A 7,934-nucleotide genomic window follows, 5' to 3' on the forward strand; every position below is an offset into this window, starting at 1 on the left:
CTTGTTGAGATATCGAGCTCCACTCGTGATACGCCAGGGTGACCGTTATGTATTTATGTCACCGACTTGTCAGTTGCAGACGCGGTTGGTACACCGCCCATGAATAATAGCTACATGATAGCTATCCTTATCTACTCTAGTTCATGGCTCAGTTAGTATGCCACCTTAGTTAGTTGAGTTTGGTTTGAGACCCATATATAGGGTTCTTCTATTTCTTTGTATCAGAGTTCTTTTTGGCTTACACAACTAAGAAGAGAAAAACAGTTTTCAGCCTCCACCCTTGTGTGTCTTCCCCCATTGTGCAAGCAAGAAAGCTACAAGTGAGACTCCTTCCTTCTCTCCCACAATCTTGACAATTCTAGTAATTGTTCAAATAGTCAAATTTTTTGCCAATTGCATTTAACTAGGCTAGGTAAATTTGAACATGCATAGGTGCTTCCTATTCCATGAAAGTTATCGTGCTTAATGCATTACTTTTTTGTGTGGAAACAAAATCGTAAAACCTGGGCTTGTGGGCTTGGGGAGATGTTCACGTGTAAGCTCAAGGAGGAACCTTCCACAGGTGTGCCTTGCGGCTTCTTGGGAGCCATCGTTGATGACTTGAACTCTGCGGATTACCCTCACTTCCACACGTTCTCTGAATAGCCTTAAGATGTGCCTTCTCCCTCGTACGTAAGAGATTCCTTCACCGAAATGCGGATCTTTTAAAAAATCAAGGTTTGTGGGATTTGGGCTTATGGGAAGGCTTGTGGGAAGGAGCTTTATGAGAAGGCTTGTGAGAATGGGCCTTTTACAAGAAGGCTTGTGGGAAGGAGCTTAATGAGCCCGGTTTTAAACCCGAGAAGGCATGCAGGAACAAGGCCCAAAGGCCTTATCCTTTAGAAGCTTCTTAGAGAAGCTTCTAATAAGCTTCTGGTCTTCTCAGAAAACGTGGGATTATAAACTTTTAGGTTCTCAGGGAGTTGTAGTCTATAAGCATTGGCTCCTAGGCACTTGAGGATCTTGTATGGTCCACAATACCTTGGACTTAACTTCTTGCAATCTCCTAAGGATAGGGAACTCTTCTTTGGGCGTACGCGAATGAAGACCATGTCTCCTTCCTCGAAGGTTCTGTCTTGACATTTCAAATCCGCATATGCCTTCTGTCTATCCTTGGTGGCTTGGATGTCCTGTCTTATTGACTTCATTTGGTCATCCATATCTTCCAGCATCTGCCTTGAAGCTTCAACCGTTAAGGTTGGATCCGAGAAGTTTAAAGGACTTTGACAGTCATGCCCATACAATGCTTGAAAAGGGGTCATTTGAATACTTTGTTGGTAAGAAGCATTGTAGGCAAACTCAACCAGTGGCAAGTATTGAATCCACCTTTTTGGTTCACGGCAATAGTGTGCCCTTAGCATATCCTCGATGACTTGGTTGACTCGATCTGTTTGACAATCGGTTTGGGGATGGTAAGCTATACTAAAACAAAGTTGAGTCCCAATGGCTTCAAAGATAGCTCTCTAGAAGTGTGATGTGAAGACAAAATCACGATCACTAATGATTCTTCTAGGCAACCCATGTAGCTTGAATATCTCCTTGATGAACAACCTTGCAATGTCTGAGGCTTTATAGTTTGTCTTAACAGGAATAAGATGTGCAACCTTAGTAAGCATATCAACCACAACCATAATGGAGTTGTATCCTCCTTGAACTTGGGGTAGGCCAACAACAAATTCCATACTGATGAATTCCCATTTCATTTTTGGGGACTGGCTTTCCAAAACTTTCCTGGTATCTCGTTCTATAGTAGACAAGTCCACTATTGATAGAGAATTCTTGATACTTAGCCTATAGCTTTGGGTCTTGATCCTTGATAGGAATCTCCCTCAGCATCTTCTGATAGGTTGGGTCATGGCAAGCTTCTTCTCTAGCTAACTCAAGTATAGGGTTGTTTGGCATGGATACCTTTGTGGCTAGAGATCTAGCTATTGATGGATTTTGCAGGATTAGAGAATTAAGGAATGCCTTTCGAGTGAGTGCATCGGCAACTACATTCTCCTTTCCAAGCCGGTATTTGATTTCAAAATCATACTCCTCCATCACTTCAATCCACCAAAGATGCCTCATGTTGAGTTCATTCTAGGTAAAGATCCACTTGAGACTTTTATGATCTATCACTAGGGTGAACTTGTTACCTAGCAAGTAGTGTCTCCAAAGCTTGAGGACATGGATGACAACTAACAGCTCTAGATCATGGGTGGCATAATTCTTCTCATGGCTCTTCAGTTTCCTTGAAGAGTATGCTAGAGGATGACCTTTTTGCATAAGCACACATCCTAAGGCAAGTGTGCTAGCATTAGTTACTACCTCTAACTCCTTACTGAGGTTCGGAAATTTCATGATAGGTGCTGATACCAAACTTTGCTTTAATCTATCAAAGCTAGATTGTTCGACACTTAACTATACAATCGATGTTTGCTTCTTCAGTAGATTGGTCAAAGGTGCTACCATCAAAGCATAGTTTTTTATAAAGACTCTACACCATCCTGTCAATCCAAGAAAACTGTGTATTTCTCTGACAGTTTTTGGTATTTGCCATTCCAAAACATCTCTAACTTTAATTGGATACACTGAGATTTCTTCCGCTAATAGGATGAATCCTAGATATTCAACTTGACGCTTGAAGAATGCACACTTCTTCATCTTGGTATAAAGCTTGTGTGCCCTCATTGTCTCAAGGACAATGCGAAGCTGGGGTTCATGATCTTCTTTCTTTTTGGAATACACTAAGATATCGTTGAAGAAGACGAGTACAAAGTCATCAAGATATGGCCTAAAGATATCCTGCATTAACATGTTGAAGGTGGAAGGTGCATTCGTAAGCCCGAATGACATGACTAGGAACTCAAAGTGTCCATATCTTGTGTTGAAGGCCCTCTTTCGGATATCTTCTTCCTTGATCCTTATCTAACACTGTCCAAACCTGAGATCAATCTTGGAGAAGATCTTTGCACCTTGAAGACGGTCAAGAAGTTCATCTATTCTTGGAATAGGGTACTTATTCTTAATGGTTGATTGATTCAACCCTCTGTAATCAATACACAACGAAGCATTCCATCTTTCTTCTTCTGGAATAGCACTAGAGCTCCCCATGGTGAACTGCTAGGATGGTTGTAGCCCTGATCTAACATTTGCTTGAGCTGCTCCTTCAGCTCAATTGCTTCCAAGATGGACATTCTATAAGGCCTCTTTGCAATTGGCGCAGCTCCCGGCACTAGCTTGATCTCATGATCAACTTCCCTTTGAGGTGGAAGTTCTGTTAGCTCTTCAGGAAATACATCTACATACTCCTTTAGCAATGAAGGTTCTTCACTAGACTGCTGACTCTAATCTAGCTTGTTGAGCTTAACCAAGTAGACAGGCAGTCCCTTCCTAACTCCCTTTATAATCCGAGATGCTTTGGCCAATTGAATTTTTGGCTTTCCAGTCTCTCTTTGAATTGTGACCAATTCTTGAAATTTGATCCTTTCCACAATGAATGCGGGCGTCATTAGGTTTAAGCCAATCCATTCTGAGTAAACACTCGTGGATACCTAGGTTCATAACCCTGAATCTGACCGAAGTCGACTTTCCCTCCTAGTGAAAATTCCATAATACATTACATATCTACTTCAGCTTTTAGCCAAGTGACCAAGTCACTTTACTTCTTTATCAATATTCACAGTTAAGACAATCATTGATAAGAAGAAGTCTTATTTCATTCATATGGGCATAGCCCTTTTGGAATACAATTATTCTTGGGGCGATGGAACAAGCTGATACATTAATTCGAGGAGAATAAGATGTTTTTGCATTCAGCTATAGGAACTAAGTAGTAGTATGGATTGGGGTCATCGATTTTCAGGAATCGATAGGTCATTGGAAGATTAGGGTATCTTTTCCTTTGATATCCGTTCTTCTCATGACATCCCAACACCTTGATTTGGTCGGTAGGGATTACTCGAATCACTTCCCCGTACACATCCTTATTCTGATTAACCCTTCGACCTCCGACATGTAGGGTCGTGTTTGCGTGAGCCTCAATAAAGATGAACAGCTTCACGATCTTTAAGTCCTCCATCCACTTGATTCTCTTCAAGTTAATTCGAAGATACGCAAGTCGGTGGGCAGCTATGTAATAGATCCCTCAAACACCCATCCATCTACGTTCCACGTACAGAGGTGATGGATTGTAAATGTGGTCTAGGATATTCATCTTATCGATCCTTCGTTGATAATTTGAGGCATGCATCATGGTCATAAACATGACCTTCAACACCATAAACCTGTTCCATGCTTCATGACTCTACAAGACAGCATCCAAAGTAAGGAAATGCTCTTAACAACAACATGTGAGCCTCAATATTAACTTGTATGTCAGATGAGGTATATGTGACCGGATGGCAAAAAGCTTTAGACCAAGTAGTTTAGTTGGCAACAACTTGAGGCACATTGCATTAAGTTGTGGGGCAAGGGAGTTACTAGGGGCCCTAGCCAACGGTAAAGGAAATATTTGTTGGAATATTCCCTAGCCAACTAGTGGAGGTGCGCATGGAAGATCAATAGACACATGTGCATATGGAAGGTCAACAAACACATGGGCACATGGAAGGTCAACAAACACATGGGCACATGGAGGGTCAACACACATGTGCATATTGAAGGTTAAGAGACACATGATTAGGTGGAAGGTCAAGAGACACATGTACATATTGAAGGTCATCCATCATGATTCCCTTCACCGGCTATAAAAGCTAAACCCTTCACAACCATCAAACATCTATCTTTCACCCAATTAGAGTTATTCCAACTAGCCTTAAGCTCTTCACATATCTTCTATCTAGATCGCCATCTAAGCTTCATAGTGGAAGTGCATGAGTGGACAAAGCTATCTTTGTATCAGTTGTTTGGAGCTAAAGAATTTTCTTTATTCTCCTGTTATGTGTTGTGTACTCTCTATCTCTTTCTCAAATTCTGTTCCTTGCACTGTGTAATTTTTACATGATATCAGAGCCCAGGGTGCTCTAGGGATCGAAGAGTGCACAAGAGGAAAAGGCTTGAACAACAAAGAGGAATGATGTCGTCTTTTGGAAGCAGTTCTTGCGCATAAGAAGTGATGCAATCTATGCAACTAGATGGCTGGTGCTGGGATACAAAAGACTAGCGAGGAGCTAGTGAGGAGGCATCTTCGGATTTGTCCCCACAAAAGTTTGATGGACAAGAAAATACCCTTAATACTCAGTTAAGACCTCAAGCTTTTACTCTTGAGGAGTTTTTTGCATTATTGATGGAGGAGGAGTTGAGGCTAAAAGCCTGAGAAGGAAGCAAAAATGGAGATGTTGCATTCTCTGCCAATGCAAAAGGCAAAGGTGGTTCCTCAACCAAAAATGATGGTGACGAAAAGAAGAAGGGTGGTACCACCAAAATTGATGGTGACTATAATATTTCAGCCCAAAAATATTATAGGACTTGATCACCGCATGCCCACGTATAAGTTGTGCTAAGTCATTCCCATGTGTCGACTCATGACAATGGCTAAGCGGTTAACCCACGCGCGTGATAAAAAAATCCCCATTCGCATTGTGAAATTGAGGCCCGGGTTGAAGACCGTAGAAGCCGTGGGAGAACTCCCTTTTTGAAGGGGCAATTGGATAATGACGAAATTTATGCAATTTTTTTTTTTTACTAATTATCCCTTCCCCTAGCTGATGCATGGCTGGAGGAGAGGGAGTATGAGAAGAGTAAGGAGGTGTGTGGGGAACTTGTAGAGGTGGAGTGCATGGGGAGAAGGGAGAAGCATGAGGGCTCCACATGTGTGGAGTCTCTCCCCCCCCCCCCCCCCCCCCCCCCCTTAGCACTATAAAAACACCCCTTAGGGTGGGCACATGAGCACGATCAAAGAGGACAAGATGAATGCAATTGTGCTGAAGGACTGCTACCCTACATCGAGAGTTGGCCGCCACCATTAAGTCTGACGGACTGTCGTTGTGCTGCCGCGCCGCTGATCGTCCTCATCGACTCAATCTCCCCATCGTCGTTAATCTTTCTCCTTCCAATCATTGGCCTTTCCCCTCCACGTTTTCTGGGAGACAGAAGCTCTTTAGAAGCTTCTAAAGGATAAGGCCCATAAGCCTTGTTTCTACGTGTCTCCCCCGGTTTTAAAACCGGGTTCATAAAGCTCCAATTCCTACGCAAGGGAGAAGGTATTGACCTACAAGCAGTCTCGGAGAGTGAGAGTAAAGGCTAGAAGGTATCCGCGGAGTCCATAATCACGTCTACGATGGCTCTCAAGAAGATGCAAGGCGCACCCGCGGGAGGTTCTTCCCCGAATATACACGTGGACATCCCCACAGATCCACAAGCCCAGGTTTTATGATTGTAATCCCACGTATAAGAAATGCTTTAAGCACACTTAATTCCAAAGGGATAATGCATTTTACCCTTATCGTCAATTCATGTAGTAGTGATAAAAGTACATTTGAGAAATTATCTCTGTAAACGATGCACAAGGATTGGTGCATATCATGCAATTGGATCGTTTGCATTTCCAAAGTTGTGAACATAAACTACTTGTCCATCTTAGGAGCTTAGCTGCATGTTGCTTTTTCGTGCACTTCGAAAGTAACAAGCCTAAGCACATATAGCTTAGAGTTAAAAGTTGAAATTGTTAAGTGCATCCTTGATAGGTCGTGAAAGAACATGCGTATCTTGCATTTAGTCAATAGCTTCCTTGTTATGACTCGCATGGAAACAATTGTCAACGTCCGTTGCTTAGCATGGAAATGGGACCATAGACTTGCACGTTGCATGCAAAGATGTTTGTTGAACGGATTAAATGTTGCATGTCACATGAACTTCATTAACAATGTTTTATCTAGAAAAGGGTTGCATGTTACATATTCGTCATGCGTAAATTTCATTTCATTGAGTTGCATTTAGAAAAAGATTGCATGGTTTATCAAAGCATGAAATTCTAAAGCTTAGACAAAAGGTTGTTGGCATAACTCCTTGATGTAAATCCTAGTAGGTCCTATGTATGTTATTCCCCAAATTATTCGGCATAATGACTTTAGCAAGAAAAGATAGGGTTATTGCAAACCTTTTGGTGCATAGAAGTAATGAATCGTATGTTTACATGTATTGTGACGTCTTGCAACTACCTACACCTTTAAAACAAGTTTAGCATCCCTAGGAAAGGATCGTTCCATGTCGTAAGACAAGTAGTCCAATTTAGCTAAATCACCTAACCCGCAAAGGGATTCGTATAGGCATAACTAGTCGATACGATAAACACCTCAAGTACTAGCTAGGGCTTGGCACGTTAGAAATGCAGCCTAATATCGTACTTGGACGCCAAGTCGAAACCCTCAAACCCAAAGGTCCTTCCCACATTCACAGAACAATTGGATGCCCATGCAAACAACGATCTAGGGTTTCTACCCTAAGGATCAGCCGACCTAATGTTAAAACTTAGGTTGAGTTTGGAAGCCCTAGGATTGAACATTGTCGGCCTAGGGTTGGCGGCCTAGGGTTGGGTTGGGTAAGGAGACATCCAAACCCTACAGCTTGACTAAACATACTCCTTGGCTAGGGAACGCCGTTCAATGGGTGAAATGATCCCATGAAATAGGTGCGACACTTGTGCAACAAGTTGCAACGTTGCATGGCTTTGTGGTTTATCCACAAGATAAAATTGCCACTCCTTGGAACAAGGTTGGTAGGTTCTAGTGCAAGTCTAACTTGCAAGAGGATGACTAGACATCCTGTTACATCACCTTTCTTGGGCCGATTTGCCAAGTTTAGGGAGGTTATGTTTTGCCTAGTAAGAAAAGGATCAAACAAGTTAGAGCGACATGATCGCAAGGATTCACTATCTTAACTTAAAGAAACCTAAAGTGTTGGTTAATTTGGGT

Source organism: Lygodium microphyllum, chromosome 11 (assembly GCF_053477565.2).
Source record: "Lygodium microphyllum isolate KBCC chromosome 11, Lygodium_microphyllum_v1.1.10, whole genome shotgun sequence".
NCBI lineage: Eukaryota > Viridiplantae > Streptophyta > Polypodiopsida > Schizaeales > Lygodiaceae > Lygodium > Lygodium microphyllum.